Source organism: Canis lupus, chromosome 24 (assembly GCF_003254725.2).
Source record: "Canis lupus dingo isolate Sandy chromosome 24, ASM325472v2, whole genome shotgun sequence".
In the NCBI taxonomy this organism is placed as follows: domain Eukaryota; kingdom Metazoa; phylum Chordata; class Mammalia; order Carnivora; family Canidae; genus Canis; species Canis lupus.
Window position 1 is genome coordinate 26,998,482 of NC_064266.1, and position 13,560 is coordinate 27,012,041.

General features: G+C 40.9%; 1 protein-coding gene across 7 annotated transcripts in view; it reads left to right on the top strand.

The window, feature by feature from the left end:
• Window positions 1-1,286: 1,286 nt before the first annotated feature.
• The window catches only part of RALGAPB (Ral GTPase activating protein non-catalytic subunit beta), an 83,342-nt gene continuing 71,068 nt past the window's right edge, over window positions 1,287-13,560 (top strand). For 4 of the 7 annotated variants that reach the window (XM_025470053.3, XM_025470055.3, XM_025470057.3 and 1 more), the window contains exons 1-2: window positions 1,728-2,041; window positions 5,362-5,466. The gene's annotated coding sequence lies outside the window, so the exon portion shown is untranslated. Of the gene's footprint in view, window positions 1,536-1,596; window positions 2,042-5,361; window positions 5,467-13,560 lie in introns of those variants that run through there. The other 3 variants (XM_049100186.1, XM_049100187.1, XM_049100188.1) reach the window with 3 other exon arrangements.

Here is a 13,560-nt window from a genome sequence, read left to right on the forward strand (position 1 = left end):
CTCTCCCTTAGGACTTCTGCCTATATCTTATTGGCCAGAACTTCATTTGGTTGCTACTCCTAGTTGTAAGGGAGGTTGGAAACTATATACTTTGCTTTTTAGTCTCTAGTTCTGAAAGGCGAGGGATAAGTGGTTGGAATAGATACTGAGTGAACCTCTTATAGTGTTTGTCGCACTTTGTTTAACTGATACGCATGGCTTTGATCCACAAAGTGTCCTGGATATACAGCCCCATTCCTGTCCTGGAACATTCTTTTTTTTTTTTTTTAAGTTTTTAAAAATTTATTTATTCATTCATTCATGAGAGACACAGACTTAGGCAGAGGAAGAGGCAGGCTCCTTGCCGGGAGCCAGTTGGGGGCTTAATCCCAGGACCCCAGAATCAGGCCCCGAGCCGAAGGCAGACGCTCAACCACTGAGCCATTCAGGCGCTCCTGTTCTGGAACATTCTTGCCCCTTGTTCCCCTTCCCTCTAGCAACTCTCCTGGGGGTGGGGTGAGGTCTTGAGATACTCTTCTCTATCCTTTTTATGAGAAAATCAGTCTCGTCTACCTGAAGATAAGGAGTCAGCGTTTTCTCTGCTCTCTTCGGCTTTTTTCGGACAACTATACCTTCAGCACTACCCAACACCCTGACCCCGTCTTCTCTGAATATCAAGGACAGTCTGAAGGCCATGGCCTCCCTCCTCTTTTATGGCAAACCGGTATCTCCTGCTATTATTATTATTATTATTATTATTATTATTATTATTATTATTATTATTATTAATGTCTTCTCAGTTCCTTAACCAGAGTCTCTGAATTTGATCTCTGATTCATCTTTGTAATCTGCTCCTGGCCTCGAATCGAGTATTTCTTATAGTTGATACGACGCCCAGGTAATCATAGGGTGGTTAAGTAAAGGGCAACATTTCAAAGAAAAGGGTGCTCTGTAATGGTGGGAATGTGAGAAACTCCCAGAACCTGGAGCCAGAATCTTGCCGAGGAGCCCTTGACTCCGTCCGCAGGGAAACACGCGGAGTCCGGGTTGATCCACAGGCACACAGGTGCAACACCCCCGGGCTGTATGGAGACGAGGCAGGCGCATCCCGCGCTTCGCCCCTCCCACTCCACTTGATCCGGAAAGGAAGGAGGGACTATGCCCCGCGCGGCCACCTGGGAAAGCTGCGCACGCGCAGCTTCCGGCGCCGTATCTCGGGAGTTATTTGACGCCGCGGCTTCGGACCCGCAGAAGTCTCTGATCAGGCGCGACGCGCACGCGCCGTGGTCCCCTCGGTTCCGGGAGTTATTTGACGCTGCCGCCCCTGGCAGTCGGAAGTTGCCGGAGCAGAGCCCAGCCGGCCGGCCCGACCGGCCTTCGTCGTCCCCGGGCGCCCTCGGAGAGTCGCTGACGGGTGGCCGGACCGACCGCCTGAGGACAGCCGGCCGGGGCAGCGAGAGCGCCGGCACTATGGCGCGGGTGGCGTGAGGCGGAAGGCCGAGCGCGGCCGGCGGCGGCGCCCGCCCCAGCGATGCGGGCCCCGCCCGTCGCCTCAGGTAAGCGGGCGGCCCTCCCCTCTCCTCCCCTCCGGGCGGTCCCGCAGCGGCCCAATCTGTGCGTCCGGCCCGGGCGCCGCAAGGGCCCTGCCTTCGGAGCGCGTCCCTGCCTTCGTCGGGGGGCCCCGCGGGGTCCGGCGGAGCCTGGCCCTGACTCCGCGGGGCGGGGGGCGGGGGGGTGTCGGCGGCTTCTGTCCGGGCGGGAGCGACCCGGTCTGACCCTTCGGAGCTACCCGGGCGGGGCGATGCGCCCTCCCGGCCCCCCGGGGGAGGGGGCGGGTCTGGAGCGGAGCTAGACAACTCCGGCGAGGAATTTGGTCCAGCAGAAGGGTTTGCTTGAGTTGCCGCCGCCCTGTGGGGACGCTGCTGCCCGCGGCACAGTGACAGTCGGACGAGGAGAGTAATAAGGACCCTAAGCAGCCAGCCTCGTTCAGCGCTCGCTGTGCGCCAGGCGTCGTGCCAGGCCCTTACGTCCACCACGTCTCACTTCACAGCAAGCCTGTAAGGTAGGATCGTTATCCCCATTTTATTGACGAGGCCGCCGAGGCTCCGAAGGGTTTCGTGGCTTACTTGCCCAAGGTCACGTAGCTGGTAATTTGGACCCAGGCGGCCTGACTCCGGGATTCAAGTTCTTAATGAGGTCAGCGGCGCTCCCAACTTTGCTGCACGTTAGTCGGGGGGGGGGGGGGGGCAGCTTTTAAAGATTCCCGAAGCTTGGGTAGCACATCCAGACGGATTCAGTCCGAGTGTTTTGGGGGGGAAGTGGGGGCAGACAGACTCCGTGTCTCTTAGGGAGCCCCGTGCGGTTCCAGGGTGTAGCAAACTTTGGGAACTGCTGAGACCTCAGAAGACGTTTCAGCGTGTCTCCAGTTTAAATGTCTAGGGGAATCATCTGGGAGTCCGTTAACAATGCGGATGCCACTCGCCGAGATCGCTTGTCTTTGAGGTTTAGGCGTCAGTGACGACTCCACCTTGGGAAAGCCACTTGGGGATGGAAAGTAACTTTCCCGCAGGATTTCTGAGTTGCTGTGCCCCCTTACAGTGTATACGTCTCATGCAAAACTGTTAGTTCTCAGTTTTCCTGGATTCACGATACTCATGGGTCTAGTGTCTTGGACTTCTGGGTCATCTCTGCGTATGCTGTTTTTCTGCCTGTGCTGTCCTCCAGCTCTGTCCCCGTTCCACCCGTATGCATACACTTTTGCCCTTTCTCACACAGGTGCATAGAGCTTTTTCTTCAGTCTCTGGCTGCCTAACTCCCAACATGCCCTTCGGGATGCCTCTGTCTGTGACACCCCACCGCCTTGGGTCATTCTTCTATGCTCTTTAGCATTATCAGGATGGAATATGCCAGTTCTTCTTCTGTGTTGCATTTCGGTCTCCTCTACTAGATTATGAGTAACTCAAACTGTGTTTTCTTTATCTCTGTTCTTCCCAGTGTTTTGATAAAGACGCACACAGGTCTTACTGATTGGCATATTTGAGTCCCTTCTGTGTCATAGATTTCATGCTACAAACAGATTCTTCTCTATTTCCATTTTTGCAAAAGGCAGTTCTTAGCCTATAGAGTTTTTTTTCTTTTTGCTTAGAAATACTCTAGTTAGGTTCATTAATTTATCCATCCAGCAGTTGGACAGACACTGAATTCTTACATTGGCAGGGCACTATGTAGGATTATATGTAAATAACATTGGTTGATTTTTTTTTTTTTATATCTGATTTTATTGTAATCAGATAGGGTCAGTTCTGTGGTAGAAACCTTTAATTGCCCTTAGGCCTTTGCGTATGGTCCCCACCTCATTGTCCAAAATAGTGTTTAGTTGTCATTTACTAAATGTTACTGCCTTGTTGGTACTTAGTAAATGCTAGTAGATGGAATTGGCTGTTAGTTCATTCTGTTCACTAGGAGAGATGACATAGGTAGTATTTAAGGAAAATTAAAACTTTGATGTCAGAAGACTTGACAAACTTAATATAATTTATTGTACAGTGCCTGAACTGCTATTGTCCAAAATATTTACAGATTTTAAAGAAAGGCAGGCCAGTAATTCAGATTGTATTTGTTCTTAGCTGGTCTTCAAACCATGTAAAGTTTATAAAAGGGAATGAGTGAATATGTGTGTGAAGGTCATTATAAAGAGGTTTGGGGACAATGAAGGTTTTTTTTATAGCTGTTAAATATGGTGAAGTGTGGACTGAATAAAGATATAAATGTTTTATATAATGACATTCTTTATAGGATAAGGATTGTTACAGAAAGATTCTCTTGGTTCAACTTTGTACTATTCTGTCAATTTTTAGGCTAAGGCTAATAGAGAAACTGATGGGATAATTCTTGTTAAATTCAGATACTCAAGAAACTTGCCCTTGTTTCTCTCTAATCAGATATGGACAGAGTATCCAGTTCTGGCCTCAGCACATGGAAGAAACTAAATCTTCAAGCCTCAGGCTTTACCCTGTAGTTGATATCCTAAGTAAAGGTGAAAAATTCCACGTGCTCAGTTAAAGACCAAAAGTGACTCCAATCAAGATAGCCTGAGCCGTAGAAATGGATTCTGTTTAATTTGAGATACTCATCAGTGTTAGCAGATGTGTTCTCTGACATGTATAAAGACCTTTTGGATAGAATACATGACTTCCTTTGTTACAAGATGATTAAAGTTTTAGAGTTAAAGTACATGGAGTTTAATTCTAAGTTTTTAGAGGTGAAGAAAGTAGATAATTTTCCCAAGACTACATGGTTGGGTTCTAGCACATCAAGAACTAGAAAGCAGATTCCTTCCTGCACATACAGAATTTTCTTCCACCCCTATCCCCCATGTGAGAGGATGTCTTGTTTGTTATTTGTGTGTGTGTGTGTGTGTGTGTGTGTGTGTTTGTGTGTGTGTTTTGGGGTGGGGGAAGTGACAGAGTAGTCTGCTATGTTTGAGATACTCAATTAGATGTATAATGTGAATGCTTGGTGTGTGATAGGTACTTTGCTGTGTATATCAAGGATACCAGGATAAGGAAGACATAGCCTCTGTCCTCAAGGAGTCTATAGTCAGAGTGGAAATAAAAATAAAAATGTAGTATCTAAGGCAGCTCTGTTGAGTTGAATTTTCTGCAGTGATAGAGCTGTTCTATACCTGGACTGTCCAAGATGGTAGCCACTAGCCACATGTGACTACAGAGCACTGGAAATGTGACTAGTGTGTAAATGAGGAACTGAATTTGTAATTTAAATGTGATTACATGTGGATATGGCTATGAGTATGGTATTGGACAGAGCAGGTCTGAGGCATGAAAGATGGGAAGTGTGGTGGTGCTGGTTGGGGGCAGGCAGGGAATTCATAATACTCAAACTTTTTTTTTTTTTTTTTTTTTTTTTTTTTAACAGACAGCAAAAACAACCTGTTTACACTTTTAGGGGGGAATACAGGCATAACCTGTCTTTCTTTCTTGTGATTCAGGTGTTTGATAGGATCCCCAACAGAATCTGGTGTATAGGTGAATACATACCTTTCTGATGAAACTTGATTGATATTTGCCTTGTAGGGTCAATGGGACTACAACAGAAATGTGAACTACAATCCTTTTGTCTTTGTCATAAAGTTGAATGGGCGACCTTGAGAGCAATGTATGCCCTAAAATCCAGTGTGGTTCATTTATTTACTCAGTGTTTTGGCACCCTGTGCCCTATTTTTCCTAAGAGAAGCAAGGCATGCCTGATAATGTGTACCTTGCCTTTGTACATCTTAAAATATGTTGACTTAATGTTGCTTTATTTGATCCTTCCCCCAAGTTACTTTAGGTAGGTACTGCAGGTGTTCTCCCTGTTTTGCAGATGAGGAAACTATGACAAAGAAATGCCAAGTGACTTGTCCAAGGTCATAATGGTGAGGTATGGAGTCAGAACAAAAGGGAAGAGCATTGGACTTTGGAGCAAAAGGTAGAGTTTCTTGTCCCAGCTCTACTGTCACTTGATGTGACTCTGAGCAAGTTATAGCGTTTTTTGTGTTCTCACATAGTGTCTAGTACATTTGTTTTACTGAACTTTATAGGCTTGTTGTTGGAATAAAATGAAATAACATGTGGATACTCTTTCAAAATGATCAGATTTATAAAGGTACATTGTTATCAAGTAAGATCTCTAATAGTTTTTCTCTTATTTGATGCTGGCTTCATAACTCATTACATCAGTTAATCATGTTGAATATTACAGTACTCTGGTACTGTTGTAGATTTTCTCTTGGCTTCCTTACTATGAAACCTTTCCTTGGACAGCCATTGTGTCCTGTTTATATCTGTGTACTTATACCTAGGATAATACCTGACACGTAGCAGGTGTTTAATAAATGTTTTTCTTCATGAAATAACTGATGTCTTGATATACTTTATGAAGTTTTAAAAAATTGTTCTCTGTAATTAGACTTGAAGCTTCTTGGGAACAGGGATCTTACTTATTCACTGTTGTTATTCCCTGTGCTGGTGTATAGAAGGCATGTAATAAATATTGTTTGAGTCAGTTGATGTAATTAATGTCAAACTGTGGTCTCAGTGTGTCTACCGCTACCACTATATCGATCATTTTGGTAATCTGTCGATTAAATCAAACCTTCGTGTTACTTTGTGGTGGTACCTACACACCATAAGCTATTGCCAGCACACAGTCACCTGATATAGAAACCTCTGGGGAGATTACCTAGAAAATGGACACATGTAGAGTTGGGAAGAAATTAAGTGATCTGCAGGAGAGCTCTGTCATATCCTCTCCTTTCTCCAGTCATGTTTATTTCCGAAGCACTGAGGTAGATAGAGACTTCTCTGCTTGTGGCTCAGGGTGATAGCTGACCATGCCTGCCTGCCTGCCTGCCTTCCTTCCTTCCTTCCTTCCTTCCTTCCTTCCTTCCTTCCTTCCTTCATTTTTATTTATTCACTCATGAGACACACACACAGAGGGAGGCAGAGACATAGGCAGAGGGAGAAGCAGGCTCCCCAAGAGGAGCCCCATGCAGGACTCGATCCTAGCACCCCAGATCACACCCGGAGCCAAAGGCAGGCATCCCTGACTGGGCCTTTCTGGGGAGGATACACAGGATCCTTAACCTAGCAGTCAGAGCCCTTAATCATCTAACTTCACTTATGTTTTCATTTCTCACTGCAATGCCCTGTCCTCTCTGCCTTGTTCCCATCCTTCCTTCCCTTCCCCTCTTCAGTATATTAGCCACACGGTAGTTTAATTTTCTGTTGTCCCTTCAGCCTGTCTTGGACACTTACACCAAATTCTGGTTCCTATTGTATTCTATGATAAAGTTAATATTATTCTCATTCTCTGCCCCAGTTTTTGCTAAATTCATTATAAAGCTCCAATCCTAGCATTCATACTCTCAAAATTGGTCACTGTGTGTCTTTGAAATCTTATCCCTTCTACATATAGCTTTCTTTTCTGCTACTCTAGGTTTTTAGTTTCTGGTGCTGTCTTTTGCTACTTGAAACAAGCACCCTTCCTTTTATATATTTTTCTTTTCTATTCACTTCTTTATACTCTCGCTCTTAATTTTCTTATTGCTGTTGAAATTGTAACCTTCCTTCAATACCCCATTTATTCTTCCCTGATCTTATCCCATTGTTTTCCAGCTCAGCCCTTCTTTCAATCAAAAGTAATCTTTTGTCCTCTAATCTTCCACAATGCCTTGCCTATAGCTTACCATGATAGGTTTAGTTAACATCCGTCATCTCCTATAGATAGAATAAAAAAAAAAAAAATTCTCCTTGTAATGAGAACTCTTAGGATCTGCTTTCTTAACACTGTCCTGTATATTCTACAGCAGTGTTAACTGTAGTCATCACGTTTGTACAGTACATCCCTAGTACTTATTTATCTTGTAACTGGAAGTTTCTACCTTTTGACCACCTTCCTCCAGTTTCCTCTCCTCAAAGCCCTCATCACTGGTAACCACAAATCTTGAACTCTCTTTTTATGATTTTGGTGGGTTTTTCATTTTTATTTATTTATTTATTTATATTCCACATATAAGTGAGATCATACAGTATTTGTCTTTGTCTGGCTTACTTCACCTAGCATAATACCTTGAGGGTCCATCCATGTTGTTGCAAATGGTAGAATTTTCTTGTTTTGTTATAGCTGAATAATACTCCATTACGTGCGCGCGCGCATATACACACACACACACCACAACTTCTTTATCATTCATCCATCAGTGGACACTTAGGTTGTTTCCATGTATTAACACTGCTTTGAACATGGGGGTGCAGATATCTTTTTGAATTAGCATTTTCATTTCCTTTGGATATATTCCCAGAAGTGGAATTGCTGGATCTTATGTTCTTTTTTAATTTTTTGAGGAACCTCCGTACTATTTTCTATAGTGGCTGTACCAGTTTACAATCCCACCAACAGTGTACAAAGGTCCTCTTTTCTCCACATCCATGCCAGCATTTATTATGTCTTTTTGATGATGGCCATTTTAACAGGCATGAGGTAGTATCTCTTTCTCTCTCTTTTTTTTTTTTTTTTTTTTTTGTAGTATCTCATTTTGGTTTCAATTTGCATTTCCCTAAAGACTAATCATGTTGAGCACCTTTTCATGTACCTGTTGTCCATTCATACATATTCTTTGGAAAAATGTCTATTCAGATCCTTTGCTCATTTATAATTGGATTATTTGGGGTTTTTTTGCTATTGAGTTGTATGAGTTCTTTATGTTTTGGATATTAACCCCTTAATAGATACACATTTTGCAAGTATTTTTTCCCATTCCATAGATTGTCTTTTTGCTTTGATGATGGTTTCTTTTGCCATGTAGAAGCTTCTCAGTTTGCTGTAGTTCCATTTATTTTTCGTTTTGTTGCTTGTGCTTTAGGTATGATTTCCAAAAAATCCATCACCAAGACCCACATCAAGGAGCCTTTTTCCTATGTTTTCTTCTAGGATTTTCATGCCTTTCCTACGTTTTCTTCTAGGAGTTTCATGTCTTAAAATCCATTTTGAGTTAATTTTTGTGAATGGTGTAGGGTAGGAGTTGTTTCACCTTTTTACATGTGAATATCCAGTTTTCTCAGCACCATTTATTGAAGAGACTTTTTTTTTTCCTCATATTTTGGACATTTTGAAATAAGGGCTACATAAGTATATATGTAGTTCTTGTGATTGTATTCCTGATAGCAGTGTGTAGTATTAGCAGCTAGATACCACCAGTGGCATAGCTTTTGGTGATGTGAGTTTTCTGAAATGGTCAACAGTTCCTTTTTTTTTTTTTTTTTTTTTTTAAACAGTTCTTACTATGGTAGGGTTCTAAACATAAAATGGCCCAGTCTTTTTGCAGTTTACATGATTAATTGCATTACTGGAAAATTCAGTACAAATTAAAATAGCACATTAAAAAATTTGTATTTTTGTATAAAATGGAGTTAGATTTCTAGGCTCAGACAGTTAAGGACAGAATGATTTTCTGGCAGACATTTGATAGTCATGTGAAAAGTAGCATAATTGTTCATTGTGCAGGACTGTCTCCTGCATTGCAGGATGTCTAGATTTCCTGACCCTGCCCATAAATGCTAATAGCATGCCTCAATCATTGTGTGAACCAGAAGTGCGTTCAATATTTCCAAAATGCCCTCTAGGAGGCAGTTCTTCCATATTGAAAACCATTGACCTAAATTCTTGAGTATGTCTTGTTGGCCTTACCTCCTAATCAGTATTGAGTTTTATCACTTGTTTTGCTAGTTTAATAGGTACAAAAACAGTATCTTTGTTGCTTTGCTTTGTTTTTTTTTTAATTCATGTCTGTTTCCTGCTTATTTTCTCTTCATTGTTTTCTTTAATTTGCCTGTAATTATAATGCACATCTTTGTCTTAATATTTTGTCTATTTGTATTTTGTTAAAATTTAGCATATTTTTTCTGTTATATACATTTTAATAGTTCAACTTTTTCACTGTATCCTTTCTATACCTTTCTACTTTACATGTTTCATTTTTTTACATTTTAACTATTTAAAAATACATTTAAAGAATTAAAATTTCTTAAGAGTTTTTAAGAATTTTTTTTTAAGATTTATTTATTCATGAGAGACACAGAGAGAAAGAGAGGCAGAGACACAGGCAGAGGGAGAAGCAGGCTCCATGTAGGGAGCCCGATGAGGGACTCAATCCTGGGACTCCAGGATCACGACCTGAGCCAAAGGCAGATGCTTTAACTGCTAAGCCACCCAAGGCGTCCCAGTTTTTAAGAATTTAAGAGCTATTAAGCCTGTTTTGATTGGTCTTTCATTGTGTGTTTGTGTGTTTGTTTAAATAATATGTCTTTCAGAATTGGGAGGGATGGCAGCTGTTTTTTAAAAATGTCTATTCCCAGGCCCCAATGCAGACCTGTACAGAATTTCAGTGACAAGAACCTGGAAATATGCAGCACCCCACCCTCCCACTGCACTTGCCCTTCCATGATTCTTATGTGTACAGTGGAGTTTGAAAGCTAGCTCTCTTCTTGTTTGTTTGGCCTTAAAACATTTTTTTCCTCCAGTAGTGTGTTTTCTGGAATGCATGCCAAATATTAATTATTCTTTAAATATTTGGAAGCCATCTATTTTCTTTAAAAACCAATAGCATAAAACAAATGGACATTTTCCAATTTTATTTGTGTATGGCTTGCAAAATTTTAGACATACCTCAGATAAATAAAGGGAACTTTCTAATATCCTCCTGTTTCCCACTGGTAAAACTTAACATTCTGAAACATTTATTTAGTATCTATTATGTGCTAGGAACTACTCAGAGATTGAGAAAGTGAGGTTTCTACCCAGAAAAGGTTGATAGTCTTGTGATGAAGGTATCATTACATGGCTAACAAGTTAATGTGAGGCTTGATATGACCAGCCTATAATAGGCACATGGAAAAGAGGTGATTTGAGATGTGTAGAAAAGCCTTACCAAAGGGAAGATATTTGTGCCGTTCCCTGAAGGAGTAGTATTTCATAAGGTGGATCAAGACTTGGCGTGGCAGTGCAATCAGTGGGAGTAGCTTGAGCAGTAACACAGGGTGGGAAAAACCTTGTTGGGTTTGAGTGATCATCAGTAGTCCTTTGTTGCCATAGCTAGGGGAAGGGGTCTGTGTGGGAAAGTGTCAGTAGAAGATGAGGCTGGGCAGGTGGACACTGAGCAATTTCAATTAGATTCCTGGCAAGATTTTGTCTATTTTTTAAATTGTATAAAATCAGCTTAAATTTTATATAGAAGAACACATATGTAATAATTTGGGCTGAGAAAAAAATTTGAAGTAAAGTTTTGAAAAAGCTAGTAAAGTTTTGAAAAAGAATGGGGGAGGTGGAAGGGGCTTCTTTCCAGGTATTAAAACATTTTGTAAAGCTACCGAATTTAAATCATTATGACATTGGCATAGGAATAGATAAATAGTTGAATAGAACAGATTCATAAATAGATTCCTATATAAATGAGGATTTAGTGTATGACAAATTGGTGTTTCAATTTGATGAGAAAGGATGTATTTTTAATAAATAATAATGGCACAGTTGACTGTACATTTACAAGAAAATAAATTGCACCTTTCCTATACCACTTACAGAAGTAAGTTCCAGATAAATATAAAACTTAAGTGTGAAGAAATAAGCAGTTGTCTTGCAGGAAATCTGGGAGATTACATGTATAGCTTAGGCTTATGTTTCCACACTTTTGGACCTAGATTGATAATAAATGTATTTTACATTGTGACCCAGAAATATGCATTTATGAAAAGTGAAACAAGTTTTACAGAACATTGCTTACCTTTACTAAATGTGATTCCTTTGTTTTATATCTTATTGCATGTAATTAAAAACAAAAGTATTACCCATTACATTCATTTCATGACCAACAGTTTGAAAAACACTGATAGAGGAGATGGGAGGCACAAACCACCTAAGCCAGAACTAAAAGCTATGAAATATAAATATGGGATTAGAACAATAAAATTTCACTTCATACCTATCACATGTTGAAGAAAGAAAAAGCAAGCAGTTCCTGGCAGGAGATAGGGAGTGAGAGGCATTCCTAATGTAGATGGAAGTTGTAACAGCTTTTTTGGGTAAGCAGTCTGACAGGACCTATTAACATTAAAAACAAATACCCTTTGATCCGATAGTTTCATTCTTGGGAACTTGTTCCATAGAAATTAAAAGGCCACTGTTTATATGAACAAGCATGTTTATTGTATCATTTCCTGGTGACAAAAAAAATGGGAAATGAAGTAAATACACATCATTAGGAGACTGGCTGAATAAGTTATACCACACCCATGCCATGGAATGTTACACAGTCATTAAAAAGAACCTATTATTAGTTGGAAGGATGTTCATGAGGCATTGTTGAATGGAAAAAAAAAAAACATATAGAGAGGGATAGAATCCCTATCTATGCCAAGTATACAAATTATTTTAATATGATTAAGTTAGGTCGGAGCAGATACAGGAGGAAATGTTAGATAGTCAACATGGATTATTTACTACAGGGAAGTAAGTGAATTATTTGGACAGGCCATGAAGCCAAATAAAATGAAAAAGTTAAAAAACAAAAACAAAAAACTACACTAAAACAAAACAAAATCCCCTGTGGTATAATACTTACATGCATTCATGTAAGAAACTGTGTATATAGCATGTATATATGTATGTGTATATATAACTCTATATAGTGTGTATATGACTTCATAGGGTCACTGAAAGGTACCTGAGCCCAGAGTCTACCAGATTCCCAAAGAAACTGAGAAGATTGAGTAGGGGTGGGAATGGGAGGTATGCAGGAGGGGAAGGGAACGTGATGGGTTCCTCTGTATGGAAAAGGGAAAGGTAGTTTGGGAACAGTCTGTGAAGAACTTTGACTTTTGTGCTGAGGAGTTTCATCTTCATTCTGCAGGCCTATAATTCTCAAATGCCATATCTTTTTAAAAAACACTGATACCTGTTGAGCTGGAGTGAGGTTTTTAAAAATAAAATTGAACAATGCTAGTCTTTCCCAGTATGAAGAAAAATTAGTTTAAGGGATAGAACTTATTAAACATTAAGTGTACCCATATGTTTTGCTTAAACTCTGCTGGCTGGGCATACAGATTTCAGAACAAGTAGAAGATGAAAGTTAACAAATGAATTGGAAAGAGCTGACCATCTTTGATTCTCTTCATGAGCATGGTGTTTATGATTGTAACATTTATATTGCATTCATACAGATACGTTTTCTGTGGCTGAAAGTTTTTCATTTGCATGGTAGATATAGATCATTTCATGGAGAATATACAGTACAGGGAGAAGCAGTACATGCTATGGAGAATGTATAGAATAGGGAGAAGGCCGTATATGCCATGGTTAAGAGCATGGTCCCTGGAACCCAACAGACATGGATTCAAACCCAGATCCACCACGTTATAGCTCTGAAGCCTCAGGTAAAAAGCAAACCTCTCTATGTCTCAATTTTTTTGTCTGTGAAATAGAGATAATATTCCTTAATATTCATTGAGTTGGGTTTTTTTTTTTTTTTTCAAGATTATTTATCTTGAGAGAGGGTGTGTGCATACACACACACAAGTGGGGGGAGAAAGGCAGGGGGGAGAGAGAATCCCAAGCAGACCCCCTGCCGAGTGAGGCTGGATCCCATGAGCTGATCTGAAAACCAGGAGTCAGATGCTTAACCAACTGAGCCAGCCAGGTGCCCCTGTTCATTGAGTTATTTGGATGATTGCCTGAGTAGCATGTAGTAAATGCTCATAAGTGGAGCTCTTTTTTTTTTTTTTTTAAAGATTTTATTTATTTGAGAGAGAGTGTGCATGAGCAGGGAGGAAGGGCAGAGGGAGAGGGAGAAACACTCCCCACTGAGCAGGGAGCCAGACATGGGACTCAATCCTAGGACCATGACTTGAGCCGAAGGCAGACACTTAACTGACTAAGCCACCCCAATGGAGCTCTTACTTTGTTTTCTGAAGAACACTAACTTCCAGATGTTTCATTACGAGAAATTTGTGTTTCACTGCTGCAGGGAAT